The sequence below is a fragment of the Oryx dammah genome, unplaced genomic scaffold, assembly GCF_014754425.2.
Source record: "Oryx dammah isolate SB20612 unplaced genomic scaffold, SCBI_Odam_1.1 HiC_scaffold_19, whole genome shotgun sequence".
NCBI classification, from domain to species: Eukaryota; Metazoa; Chordata; class Mammalia; order Artiodactyla; family Bovidae; genus Oryx; species Oryx dammah.
In genome coordinates, this window is record NW_024070203.1 from 64,861,693 (window position 1) to 64,877,735 (window position 16,043).

The window sequence follows — 16,043 nt, forward strand, 5'->3', positions numbered from 1 at the left end:
AAGATCAACTTTCAATAGCTCAAATCCTTATCATTTAGCAAATAAAGATGTAGAAATTAAAAGCTTTACCTGACAAAACACTTTGTAACCTTAGAATGTGGATTGGAAACAAAAAGGTAATCTTACATGAGAAAAATAATAAGTGTAATATTTGAAAATTAGAATTAATATTATGTAGTATATGACATGCAAATAGAAACCAAAGCAAAGACCTAGTGAAACCAAAATTTAAAAAAAATTTTTTTTAAAGACAAGGGGAGGTTACTGATTTTTCAATTATTTTAACCTAAAATGATCAAAGTAGTAATATTGGGAAAATAAAATTTGATTCAAAAGCCAATGGAAATTAAATATATCAAAGAGCTACCTGAAAAATTGGTGAATTTTCTATAGGTGTTTGGCATCTGAAGGAGCCATTTGGAAAACAGCAAATCTGGAGTTCAAATTTAATTCTTAGAACAAGATACAGTACAAAAAATCAAACATTTAAGTTAAAAAAATCATAAAAGTTAATGTAGAATTAAAAAGTCAAATTGTACAGTGTGAAAGATTTTCCTTAGAAGGCATAAATACAAAACAAAAACAGATTTACTAACAGCAGTCCTATTTACTTATGAAGAAATCAGGGTAAAGTCAAGTTTATTTGCCCAAGGATATAGAGACAAGTATTAAAATAGCTTGGATCCTAATCCATTCTTCGACTTTATTTACTACATGATTTGCTATTATCATAAGTAAAACGATACCCTATTCAGGTCAGTTCAGTTCACTCACTCAGTTGTGTCTGACTCTTTGCGACCCCATGAATCGCAGCACACCAGGCCTCCCTGTCCATCACCAACTCCTGGAGTACACTCAGACTCACGTCCATCGAGTCGGCGATGCCACGAAGCCATCTCATCCTCGGTCGTCCCCTTCTTCTCCTGCCCACAATTCCTCCCAGCATCAGAGTCTTTTCCAATGAATCAACTCTTCGCATGAGGTGGCCAAAGTACTGGAGTTTCAGCTTCAGCATCATTCCCTCCAAAGAAATCCCAGAAATGATCTCCTTCAGAATGGATTGGTTGGATCTCCTTGCAGTTCAAGGGACTCTCAAGAGTCTTCTCCAACACCACAGTTCAAAAGCATCAATTCTTCAGCACTCAGCTTTCTTTACAGTCCAACTCTCACATACATACATGACCACTGGAAAAACCAGAGCCTTGACTAGACGGACCTTCATTGGCAAAGTAATGTCTCTGCTTTTAAATATGCTACCTAGGTTGATCATAACCTTTTTTCCAAAGAGTAAGCGTCTTTTAATTTCATGGCTGCAATCACCATCTGCAGTGATTTTGGAGCCCCCCAAAATAAAGTCTGACACGGTTTCCACTGTTTCCCCATCTATTTCCCATGAAGTGATGGGACCGGATGCCATGATCTTCGTTTTCTGAATGTTGAGCTTTAAGCCAACTTTTTCACTCTCCTCTTTTACTTTCATCAAGATGCTTTTTAGTTCCTCTTCACTTTCTGCCATAAGGGTGGTGTCATCTGCGTATCTGAGGTTATTGATATTTCTCCCAGCAATCTTGATTCCAGCTTGTGCTTCTTCCAGCCCAGCGTTTCTCATGATGTACTCTGCATATAAGTTAAATAAGCAGGGTGACAATATACAGCCTTGGCGTACTCCTTTTCCTATTTGGAACCAGTCTGTTGTTCCATGTCTAGTCCTAACTGTTGCTTCCTGAACTGCATATAGGTTTCTCAAGAGGCAGGTCAGATGGTCTGGTATTCCCATCTCTTTCAGAATTTTCCACAATTTACTGTGTTCCACACAGTCAAAGACTTGGCATAGTCAATTAGTATTAGCTAAATGGAGGTCTCCAAATAGCATTATAGTTATTGCTGCTGCTGCTGCTAAGTTGCTTCAGTCGTGTCCGACTATTAAATAGTCCTTAATCAAGGAAATGGTTTTGATTTGTTTATGTTCATTAGGTGGTGGTTGTAAATGATTTGATTCATTTTGCTAGTGAAACAAGCTAAGAGTCACAATGATCATGGATATTCTATATTCAGTATTAATTTATTTATTCCTCTTCTATATTCAAACATTATCTGATTGAACTTTCATCAGAGGATTAATTTCATATTTTAATTTTAAGGACTTAAGAACACAAGTGATTGTCTATGATAAGTCTGTTGAGAGCAGAGATAGTAGCTTATTCATGAGTGTATGCCCATAATAGATGAAGAATAACATTGTTATTTTATATAAAAAATATTTATTATATAAGTACGCTACTTACTATGCTAGGTGTATGTTATTTAAATCAAGGGGAAATTTTAGCATAGGTATATACAATGAAGTCTATACAGGGTTTACTTTTGTCAATGAATATATTGGATTTATAGACTATAAGTCTTCATATGTAGAGAAAGTGACAATAAATATCAATAAGTTACAGGGATGAGTTGATAAAAGGTAATTAATTGAGAAATGAACAAATATAATTACAAGGCTGGGGCATTTATACTATTAAAAAGTGGCAACTTTTACAGTGTCAGTTGTCTTTTAAATATCTTATACATGATCTAAAGCGGTAATTAATTTCTACTTCCATGTATCTAGACTCATAGTGGATGTAGTCAGTTTAAATATATGTATACAAATAATACTTTTAGTGCCTGTTGACCTCAAATGAGCAACACTTAAAAGACATCTTTTACTAATTAATACAGGACCTTTGTACCAAAGTTTCACTAACAGCATTACCACTTGGCAGTATGTTTATTCATTTACTTCTTTTTAAATTTTTTAACTTTATGATTATGATTCACTAAATTGATTTTAAATTTCCTAGTGGGTCACTGCTAGAGTGAAAACACTCTAATATATATAACAAATCTTTTAAATACATACTATATGCATATGCTTTGTTCTGTTGTTTGTTTCAATGCTTTTATTTATTTATTTTTCCTTTGTAAAATTATTTATTTTGGCTGCTTCAGGTCTTTGTTGAGGCACACAGGATCTTCATTTCATCATGCAGGATCTTTCATTGAGGTGCCCAAATTCTCTAGCTGTGGCACAGGTGCTCAGTGATTGGGGCTCAGTGGTTGCAGCTCAGGGGCTCCAGAATGAGGGAGAAAGCTTCAGCAGTTGCTGCTGGTGGGTTTCAATGATTCAATGCTTTTAAATTGCAAAGCACATTCAAGATGAAAAATTTGGGGATATGGAAAAGTATTTACAAATATATGTGAGAAAGTAGCGTTCAGTTGGTATAATTTGAGTGGACTTAAACAGTAATTTTGGTGCAGGAAATCACAATCCACTTCAGTATTCTTGCCTGGAAAAACCCATGGGCAGAGGAGCCTGATGGGCTATAGTCCATGGGATTGCAGAGTTGGACACGACTTAATAACTAAATAAACAACAGTAATTTTATATGTATATGAATCCATTAGCTTTCCCTTTTTTATTTTTAAAGTAAGTTAACAATTGAAATATTTATTTGCCATCCTACTTACCTCCTATATGCCTTTTATTTTGTAAAGTTTCTAATCTAATTCTTCATTCTATAAATACTTACAGCACTGTATAGTACTCAGAGTTATAAACACAATCATAAAATTGGTTTTTCAGTTTATTTGAACTAGCATATTTTAATACTTTTAATAAATTGAATGCATTGTATAAATGCTGTTAAAATTGTTCTTTACATGGATAAGTGTAAGGTTCAATTTTATAAACTAAGATGCTTTCAGGAAACTTAATATATATAGACTTCAATTAAACTTCAAAGAGGTTTGGAAAGAAATGTTCTTTAAAACCACCAGAAACAACAATTTTTAAACAATGAGAAATAGCTGAATAAAGAGAATGCTGTGATCAGTTATGATTTTTCAAATAAATGCATCCAGTACCCTGAAAAGATAATGTCAGAAATGGATCAAAGCTGTAAAAATTGCACCCATAAATTCAAACCAAATGCTCTGTTTGAAAATATTGTTGATCTCTTTATGCCATTCCCATATGGATCCTGTCTACCATCACCACTTCCCTAAACATCTATAAAAATGTATTACTTAAGATGTGTATCATGATTGGATTATCAACATACTAACAAACAGAGAACATGTGTAGTTGTACTCAATATAATGCAAGTGAATGAGGCACAGTGTTAAGAATGGTGGCAAATGATGTAATGAGTTCTGGAGAGAACTCTGTAGGGAAAGCTTGTGACAGAGGGAGACATTGTAAGCTCTGAGAATGTATTTGACAATCAGGGGAGGTATTAAGCCTGTCTTTTAATATGGTCTGGGGGTGGGGAAGTGCCCTGCTTTCAAATGAACGAGAAGCAATATCCTTAAGGAGAGATGAGTTTCATTTGAAACTGAGAAGTGAACAATACATTCACGGAAGAAATGACATAGAGGGGTGTGGGAAAGTATTATAACAGGGGAAATATGAGAAATTATAACACCAACAGTTTAGGAGAGATCACATGACCAGAGGCATACAAATTTGGAGGAAAAAAGAATAAAAAGTATAATTGGCAGGGTGATTTTATTCCAACAACCACTAGGAGGATAATGGACAATTGGACCCTTCATGATACAATCTGTGATCTAAAATAAAGTGGTCTCCTGTGAAATAATATCCCTTTACTTCTTTTTCTTTAGGAATTGGAAACAGGAGCTACCAGAGTATGATTCTCTTTTTCCATCGGGTGAGGGGGGAAGAGGTGACAGCTTAAGGATGGAAGAAACCAGATGATTAATTCAATACCAAAAGTAATAATGAGTGAGTGAGGATGCGGTCCTAAGAGTGTTATCAAGTTGGAAGCAACCTAGAATATTGGATACTGAGTCTAACAGTGGTCAAAATGGTGTATGGGAGCTTTGAAAAATCTTTAGAAAAATTCTGATATCTAGCAAAACCTGGAAAATGATGGAAAGCCTTCTAGAATATCACAAACAATAAAGAAAACCACAACTAATCAGATGCAAAATTTCCTAAGTTTCTAATTTATAAAATATTTGCATTTTAGATTCATAAAATCAGGTAATTAAGTACTGTAGTAAAACAAAATTTACTTGGACTGGTGCTATTTTGATATGGCACATTTGATTTTTCTAAACAGATATAACTAATTCTGCATACAGATGTTAACATATTTTCTTTAACTTTTTTTTTCTCTCCCAGTTACCCTTCATTAGAAGTTCATCCCATTTTCCTTTCTCTATTGGCATCATCCCTTAAAGACTCCAGGAAGTCTTCACGTGTATATGGCTCAAAAAAAGTAAGCCGGGCACCAGACATTAACCCAAGACTAAACAAGAGTCAAAATAGTCTAAATAAACCAGAGTATTATGAAAACTTCCCAGCACTAGTCAGTGAAAGCTGATGGAGTGTGTGTGCCCTGCTCTAGGACCTGGAATTGAACCAGGCCATCATCTTACCCTCACTTTTCCTTATGGATTCTGTTTAAGGGGCATTTTCTCTTCTTTCCTGAGAGAATAAGTTAGACAGAACCACCCTGAGCTCTCTCACTGAACTTCTCTATTCTTGGAAGCACCATCTGGAGTTGCAGCCTTTTTCTCCCTGAAAGTATGGGGTTTCTTTTACAGTATGATCTTTCTCACATCAGGCTTCCCTTTTGGTCCAGCGGTAAAGACTCTGCCTTCCAGTGCAGGAGACAGGGATTGCATCCCTGGGTCATGAAGATCTCCTGGAGGAGGGCATGGCAACCCACTCCAGTATATTTGTCTGGAAAAATCTCATGGACAAAAGAGTCTGGCAGGCTACGTACGGTTCATGGGGTTGCAAAGAGTAAGACATGAGTGAGCTACTAAACAACTTCTTCATATCAGAGAGAGTTCTGTGCAATATGTATTAAACTGTGAAAGTCTTGACAGATTAAATCCCAACATTTTCTATTAGATTTTCCTTCCTCCCTGTACAATCTCCTTGTACAAGACAAAGGATGACTGCAAAACAAAGAGGAAAGTTTACAGATATTTCCTGAATAAAATATATTCAAGGCAATCTAAAATGCCAAGCCATTTAAGAATTACTTTTACAAGTACATGGTATTAAATTAACATTATATTATACACAGTTTTAACTGCTTATTTTCTCTGTAGATATATATTTACTAATTCTAAATATATGAACATTTAAAAATTACATTATACATGATCATATCACCTGAAGTCTATAGATGTTTTTGTAATTAGTGACAATTAGATTTTTGTTCATATATTTTAAAATTGCTAGATTAAAAACAAATTGTATCTCACTGTTTATAAGCAGAAAGTCATCATTAGTTAGGGTGACTTTAATCTAAAAATAAATATAAAATTAAACAGCAGTAACAGGCACAGAAATAATATATACTTTTGCTCTTCTTTCCAGTTTCATGAGTAATTGGTTTTGTCTCTGAAAGAAAACTAGACATTTCTGAAGCCCCAGGGTTATGATTTACAAAACTAAGCAAGAATGATAGAGTACCAATAAAATGTGCATATGTTTTTCAGGGAAAATATAAGAATAAGTATATTTATTTAAAATAACTATAAACTGTTTAATATTGATATAATTTTATATATTTACATAAATATATATATTATATTTATATGATATCAATCATATATATTTTATATTGTATATTTTGGTTCAAAATGAATTCCCCATATCTCAGCATGTTGGCACTAAAGTGGGCTGGGATTGTATGATACAGTTTGCAAGGTTAAGAGACATTACAGAAGTAGTGCTATTCCCAATTTCCTAATCATGCATTAATTTTACTTATTCTCATGTGATTACACAAAGCCCTGACCATGCAACACACCAACTAATGTGTTTAATATCTATTCTAAAGGAAAAGAGTCAATTATATATATTTTCTAGTAATTAATACTGTAGTTATACATATGTCTTACCCTTTTTTTTTAATTTTTACTCTATTTTACTTTACAATACTGTATTGGTTTTGCCATACATTGACATGAATCCACCACGGGTGTACATGAGTTCCCAATCCTGAACCCCCCTCCCACCTCCCACCCCATATCATCTCTCTGGATCATCCCCGTGCACCAGCCCCAAGCATCCTGTATCCTGTATCGAACATAGACTGGCAATTCGTTTCTTACATGATAGTATACATGTTTCAATGCCATTCTCCCTTTTAACTCTGTATTTCATTTTCCTCTTAGACCCTACCAGTCAACATTCTTCTGTCCTCCACTATTTCAGTGAAATTTCCCTCCCTCCCTTATGTAGGAACATCATCTATTCCATTATCTATTTCACTATGGCTTTTTCTTTGTATTTTTGAGAATTGACTCAATCTGACAGTGAAATGGACAAAATTTAAATGTGGATTTCTATGAATTTTGACAAATGCATACATTCAATTAACACGCGTAACCCAATCCAACCGAACACAACTAGGTAATGGAAATTTCTATCACCATAGAAAATCTTATTATACTTCTAAAGCCTTCTGATTACTTTCTCACTAATTTAGTATTTTCCCACTTAAGAACATCATATTAATCAAATAATAGACTATGTGCTGTTTTTGTACTTTTACAACTCAGTATGATTTTGAGATTCACTGGTATTTTTTTTAACATATCAATGATTCTTTTTCATTGTTCAATAGTACTTTATATTTTTAAAGATGTGGACCTGTCTATTGTAACAGTCATTTGAATTACTTCTAATTTTTTGTTGATATGAATAAGTTCCTATGAAACATTCTTTCATAGGCTTTTGTGGATATATTTTTTTTATTTCCCTTGAGAAGTACCTAAGAGTGGAATTACTAGGCCAGAGGGGAGATGAATGCTCACTTTTATAAACTACCAAACAGTTCTCCAAAGCAATAACATGATTTTACATTTCCATAAAAAATATAGGAGAATTCATGTTGCTCTTCATCTTTGCCAGAATTGAATGATTTTGGTATTTTTAATGAAAACTATTCTAGTGTGGATGAAGTGATAAGTCACTATACTTTACTTTGCATTTTCCAAATAACTAACATGGTTGAGCACTCTTTTTTCTGTTAAATGGTTTTTCATGTATCTTCTTTAGTAAAGCATTTTTAAAATTATATCCTTAATTTTCTATTGAATTGTTGGATTTTTTTGTATTGAGCTATAAGAATTTTGTGTATATTCAGATATAAACTCTTTGTCATATACAAACTCTTCATCAAATATATGTATTATTAATCTTCTCTCTGTCTGTGGTTTGCACATTCTTAACAATGTTTTTAAGTGAATGGAAGTTATGAATTTTGATGAAGTTTATTAATTTTTCTTTCATGGTTAGTGTTTCTGATGTGTTCTGGAACCTTGTCAAAGTTGCAAAGATACTCTGTTTTCTTATATAAGCTTTATATGTTTTTAGATTTCTGTATAAAAAATAATACATTTCAAATCTTTTTTTTTTTTCCATCTCTATGGCTCTCTGTTGTTCAAGCAACATTTTCTGAGGAGACTTTTTTCTCCAGAGAATTTCTTTGATACCTATTTCCAAACTATTCACCTATCCATTTCTTTTAAAACTCCAATACCAATAAACATTCTTGATAACTGTAATTTTCTAAGTGTTCAAACAGGTATTGTAAACCTTGCAACTGTGAAATTCATTTAAATGTATACACAAAATATGTGCATTTATTGTATATAAACTGTGTAATAATGATTTTAAAAGTTACCAACTATAATTGTGATTTGTCTTATTTTCCTCTTTACTGCTGTCAGTTTTGATTTTGTCTTTTTGGAAACTCTTTAAGTATATTTACAGTTAAGTTCCTGTTTTATTGATGAATAAACCTATGTCATTATGTAATGTTGTTCTTTATCTTTTGTTTTTATGCTGTTTTTGATTATTATTACTTCGTGTTATACCTTTTTTTTTCTTACATTCTATTACACCTATCATTTTTTCTTAGCATTATTTTATTTACAGTTTGTTTCTGTGGACAGTACTTGATTGGGGCTTGCTTTTTTTTTCCTATCTTTGTGACACTTTTAGCCTTTTGAGTATCTAGTCCATTTATAAACTTTTAAGCTCTTTGAGATAACTGTAAATTTCCATATGGTTATAAGAAATATTAACCATATGGAAATTGGTAAATCTTTATAATTATAATAAAGAAAGATTACACAATTCACTTAATTTTCCCCAAGAAAACTTGTATATCACTACCAGGAAATGAATATTAATAAAATCCATTGACTTCAGCCATATATCAGAAGTTTTTCATACATTTATTTTTATGTGTGTGTTTTTGAGTTTGTTACTTAGTTCTGTGCAACTTTATCACATGTTGAGATACATGTGACTACCAACATAGTAATATACAGGACAATTACAGCAGAAATATTGCTTATGCTACTGCCTTAATACCACAGCCACTGCTTCTCTACCTCTGTAATACCTGGCAACAAATAATGTTTTCCATCTCGATACTTTTGTCACTTTATGAATTTTATTTATATCAGTTCAGTTCAGTCGCTCAGTCGTGTCCGACTCTTTGTGACCCCATGAATCGCAGCACGCTAGGCCTCCCTATCCATCACTAACTCCCAGAGTTCACTCAGACTCACATCCATCGAGTCAGTGATGCCATCCAGCCATCTCATCCTCGGTCGTCCCCTTCTCCTCCTGCCCCCAATCCCTCCCAGCATCAGAGTCTTTTCCAATAAGTCAACTCTTCGCATGAGGTGGCCAAAGTACTGGAGTTTCAGCTTTATCATCACTCCTTCCAAAGAAATCCCAGGGTTGATCTCCTTCAGAATGGACAGGTTGGATCTTCTTGTAGTCCAAGGGACTCTCAAGAGTCTTCTCCAACACCACAGCTCAAAAGCATCAATTCTTCAGCGCTCAGCCTTGTTCACAGTCCAACTCTCACATGCATACATGACCACAGGAAAAACCATAGCCTTGACTAGATGGACCTTAGTCGGCAAAGTAATGTCTCTGCTTTTGTGAGCTCTGACATTTTCACTCAGCATAATACTCTTGAGAACCATCCAAGTTTTTGAAATCATCATCATTGTGGTTCACTGAGTTTCCTACATTTTCTGAATTACTATTTTTCATAATATTTAGAAAGGTTTAGTCACTTTTTGATTAAATAGTGTAACACCTTGTTCTGAATTGCTTCTCCCTCTGGGACTGTAATTAAACTCCTGTACATTAAATATTATAATATCACAGACACTGCAGATTTCTTTTTGGTATCTGCTTATTTTCTCTGCACTTCATAATGGAGCAGCAGAGGAATAGGAAAAATTAAACTAATTGTATCATTATTTATAAAATTAGTAGACATCACCTAAACTGATTGGGGATTATGCAAGTTTGATTTATAAAAATAAAAATATCCTTAGTAATCATGAAAAAATTATATATGAAAGAATCATGAAGGGTGGATCACAGTGAAATATTAATAAAAATCCCATAAAAGTATAAACTGAGATGAATAAACATATCTGTCTTATTAAATATGGCAAATTCAGATATTAAAAGAGAAGTATATAGTGTATTATTTTTAATAAGCAGAGGTATATAAATGCCAAAAATAGGTACTAAGCCCAAGTGCCTCTGTGTTTTTCAACTAAGTTTTAAGTAAATATTTCTTAACTAAATTATAAGTAGATGTCTATTAACCAACCACTCTTAATATTTTAGCTCCAAGTTTTACATTGTTTCTACTCTAGTATTGGGAGTATAGATTTATGTTTATATTACTATCACTCTGAATTGTGTTGGAAGGATTTCCTAAAATAACTGATATGAAAAGATCATTAAATTATTAAATCCTGTACCAAAATTATGTGGTGGTTTTCAATAATACAGTTATATATTTTTCTCATTCTTATTTACATATATATGCATAATCTAAATGAAAGAATAGGTAAGTTCTACAAATTTAATCAGATATTATAGTGGATAACTGGGAAAAGATGCAGCACATTTAGCACTGACAATTTTTAAAAATGAGAGTAGAAAAAGTCCAACTCAATTGCATGCTTTGACCTCTGCTTTTATATTTAGCAGTTATAGGACTATATTCTTGAATAAGGATTTTTTTTTAAGAACACAATTTCCTTTACTAAAGAATACTTCTCTGAACAGTATTCAACAAGAATTGTGACTGATCTAATTAAAACTATAATAATCCAGTCACACTTCTCATATAGTACCCCTTATTAGCCTTTCAGGGAGTTTCCTTTGCAGTATAGCAAGCTGTGGCCAGGTCTGGGTTAAGGAAAATTGGATTCATTGTGGCAGTGATGACAAATTATCTTCTGCAAGAATAGTTTAACACAATGGGTCAAAAGGGAAGAAACTAAAGAAATGAATGACATGAGAATGAATAAAGAATAAAATTGCATATTAAAAAAAAACCCAAAGCAATAGAAGAAATTATAAAAACTGAATAAAAAGGTAATGCAAAACTGTAGCCATAATGAGTTTTCCTTGTCATTAGAGGTTATTACATTCTCACTTCTTTTATGATCATAAGTGGCATATCCTAGTTTTTAAGGGCCTTCAACACATTTAGCAAAAGCAATACATTCAAAATTACAGGAAACTCTTAGCTTTGAAATAATGGCTAGCAGGCAATAATGAACCACTAATTTTTTTGGCAAAAGTTGGTAGCAGTTAGTATGGGTTAAAAGTTCAGTCTGACCCAGCATTTGATTTACTCAAAGTTAAACTTTATTAAGTAATATATAAGCACTTTTCTTATCTCACTCTATTTTTCCAATATCAAAAATTGGAAAGGGACTTTAATACTTTTTGACATTTCTGTGTTATTCACACACTAATGATTTTGTTAAATCCAGCTTAGGATAAAATCATCCCAGGCATATTTAATATGAAATGGATTTCAACTGATATTTGGATTTGGTGCAAAGTAATATTATAGTATTAGGTAGAATTGTTTAAATGATTAATTTAATAAATTGTGTATTGTCTTTATGATGACTTATAAAATGAGTACATTCAATACTGTGGATTTTAACGCAAAAGTGTCTCTAGATCTTTTAAAACTTCATTTGACTTTTGTAAAAATTTATTGTAATATATGGAGTACAGGTTTCTCTGGTGGTTCAGACAGTGAAGAATCTAACTGCAACAGAGGAGACCTGGTTTCAATCCCTGGGTTGGGGAGAACCCCTGGAGAAAGGCATGGCAGCCCACTCCAGTAGTCTTGCCTGGAGAATCCCCATAGACACAGGTGTCTGGCAGGTTACAGTTCATGGGGTCACAAAAAGTAGGACAGGACCAAGTGACTAAGCACAGTACATAGAGAATAGGTGCCATGAAATCTATAGTAGATATTAGGAAATTAAATATTTGAGAAGGTGAAACAAATTTATGGTATGCTCTAACTATTTAATAATTTGGTAAGGACTTAAGGTTAGCTTTTATAAATAACTTTTCCGTGCCTTTGGAGACTATATGAAATATATATGTTAATATGTGATATATGTATTCAATAATATGGACTATAGAACATATTAAATAAGATTTACACATGTGCTCTTATACATAAGCATCAAATTTTTAGAAAAAAATCCAAAACCGACATCTTTGTTTAATATTATTACTTTAAACTAAATGTAATAGGCCAAGATGGTCAAATGGAATTGGTCAAGATGTGTACCTTGGTAAACTCAGCAAAAGGTCCTTACACTATGATGTCTATTATTTATTTTTTAATATAAATTTATTTATTTTAATTGGAGGTTAATTATTTTACAGTATTGTATTGGTTTTGCCATACATCAACATGAATCTGCCACAGGTATACACGTGTTCCTCATCCTGAACCCCCCTCCCTCCTCCCTCCCCAAACCAATAATATTTGTTAATGGCAATTTGATTATTTATCCAACGAATATCACCATGAGCACTACATCAAAGAATTAATGTAAAGAGGCACAAAGATGAAAAGGACATATGGGTATGAATGAATTTTCAAATGAGTAAGAAAGACCAGTTGTGTATATCTATGTACCTAAAATTCAAGGTATACCCATATATACCTAAAGTTCATTGTATGTTATGAGAAAAATAAAGTACCTATATAAATTGTGAAAACTCTTATAATAAAAGGTTTGTAAAATATGTAGATTCCTTAATGGATGTATATTCAGTATGTGGAAAAAATAGGAAAAGAATTTGTGTCTGAGAAAGTAGTACAGACAGGAAACAAGAAATAGAAAAGACTGAAAATTTGGGGTCATGTATAGAGAAGATTCTGGAACAGAGTCCTATTCAAAAGAATAGGAGATAGTGTTGGAGAGTTGGAGATAGATTGTGGATGGAATTAAATGAATAATAAATGTTTTGTTATTCATACTTTGAAGATTTTAGGTAAGGGAACTGAATGATATCAGCTTTTGCTCTGAAAGGTGGATATAGCTATTTTAATTTAATAAGTTGGAAATGAGACGGACTTTATATAGAATTCACATAGGGACAATAGGACAGATGAGAGTCAATGTTGACCTAAACTGGGTTGGAATTAGAGGTGATAAGAATGTTGGAAGAAATATGATTCCTTGTGGGGGATAAATAAGAATTAGCAGGCTATTTGAGTGGCAAGAAACATCAAAAAAATAAAGAAATCAATAATACATACAAGTTTATATTTAAACCTGAGTGGTCATATTTTCAAAGAACTCACATAGGGACAATACTGAATAGCAAGCACCTACTGATTGTTTACTATGTGGCAGTCACTAGCCTAAATACCTCACGCACATTATTTCATTTTCAGTTCAGTTCAGTTCAGTTCAGTCACTCAGTCATGTCTGACTCTTTGCGACCCCATGAATCACAGCATGCCAGGCCTCCCTGTCCATCACCAACTCCCGGAGTTCACTCAAACTCACGTCCATCGAGTTGGTGATGCCATCCAGCCATCTCATCCTCTGTTGTCCCCTTTTCCTCCTGCCCCCAATCCCTCCCAGCATCATTTAGCCCTTAAAAAAAACTCCAAAACTTGTGATGAACACATGAGTTTTTTGAGAAATTTTTAAACATTTTTGGAAACTTGCCAAAAATTAAATAGAAACTTGCCCAATAATTGAATATTATCAGGACTGGGATTAAACATAAAGAGTAAGACTCCAAAGATCATACCTATCCTGTTTTTTATATAGAAGAGGCATAACATGCTTAAGGAGTAGGAGGACATACAACCAGGATATGGGGAGCCCAGGAGTAGATCTTAGAAATAATAAAATGCATTGTGTATTTGAGAAATAAAACACACTTTGTATGGCTTAAGAGTGGAATGCCAGATGAATTATGAAAAGTAATGGTGTAAATAAAGACAGATAATTTATACTTTTAAGGGCTGCCCTGTGGCTCAGTGGTAAAGAATCTGCCTGTCAATGCAGGAGATGTGGGTTCAATCCCTGGGTCAGGAAGATCCCCTGAAGAAGGAAAAGGCAACCCACTCCACTAATGTCTGGAAAGTCCCATGGACAGAGGAGCCTGTCAGGCTGCAGTTCATGAAGTCTCAAAGAGTTAGATACAATTTAGTGACAATGCAATGCCAATGCCAATGCAAGACATGGCAAGGAAACTGTGCTAAAAGCAATAATAAGTTCTTTGTAAGTGTTAAGTAGGGAAGTAATATGATTAAATTTGGGATTTAAAAAGATAACACTGGCTGAAGTTAGATAAACTTAGGTTGGGAAGAAGGAACAAGAAAGAAGGTAAGCATAAAGTTGTGTTCTTTTTCTTGTTTTTCAATCAGAAGTTGCATAGGCCATGGAAAATATAGCAATCTTAGATTCCTAGAAACAGGGCCAGCAGGACTTGGACATGAACTGAATGCAAATAAGAGCAGAGGCAGTATGGAGAACAAATTTTATGCTCAGGATTCAGGATTGGGTGAGGTGATGTGATTGATGAGGTGTTCAGGATCCTGCATATTGACAGAAACATGGCACATAAAGGAATCCCTTGGAGACAATAATGCTAAGTTTTGCTCCAGGCATATTCATTTAAGATGCTTGTAGGACATTGGGTAGACATTTAGAATTGAAAGACCTTCCCCAAGAAAAAAAGAAAGGTCTTTGTATGTAGGTTTAAGTATTATAGTGGATTTTCACCCCAAACTCTTTCCATGGGGTTTAGAGAGTACCTACTAGATCTATGAAGTGAATACGTGTCATGGGCTAGCCGATGAGTATATGGCGTTCTATTCAGCTCTTGCCACCTAGAACCTTTGCAAGGATGGGTGTATGGCCCAAGCCACCCCTTCTAAACCCACTGCACACATGCAGAGGTTTTTACTGGGACTTCAAAGTTATACAGTGCAAACCTGGTGGTGCTAGAGGCCTTATATTTTAATGCCTTGCTAAATACTTTATGACAATGAAACACAGAGTGGAACCTATGGAAGAGACCTTTGACAGAATCACAGAACAACTGAATCCAACATGGGCTGAATCCACAGGCACCAAGAGTCTCCTCAATTCTGTGAGCCAATTATTTTCTTTTACATTTAAGCTAATTTGAATTATATTACCGTGACACGCACCTAACACAGTACTGACAAATGCAGAAATCATTCACATGAGATTATACTTAGAAACCACATAATCTTCAAAGAAAGGGAGAGTTTTACCTTTGATAAAGATATCAGAGGAATCAATAAAATTGTGAAGTACTAAAACAGTACTGAGAAAGGAGTCTTAGTTGATGACAATTTCAAACTGCAAAGATATATGATACAATTTATTAGAAAATGGGGTTGTAACTTTTTATTTTTAAAAGGAAAATACTATCTAAAGAAATTTTTTTGGTAAGTAGACATAGAATTAGCTATGTAGATAAAAAAAAAAAAAAAGAATCGCCAAAGGAAGGTTTTTTTTTTTTAAAATAATGAAAAATTTTGAGCATACTTATAACCTACAGAAAAAAAATCCATTGTGGAGGGAGATAATTAGGATGCCATGCAGAAAATAAATGATAGCAACTTCTATAGCTAGATAAGAAATAGGAG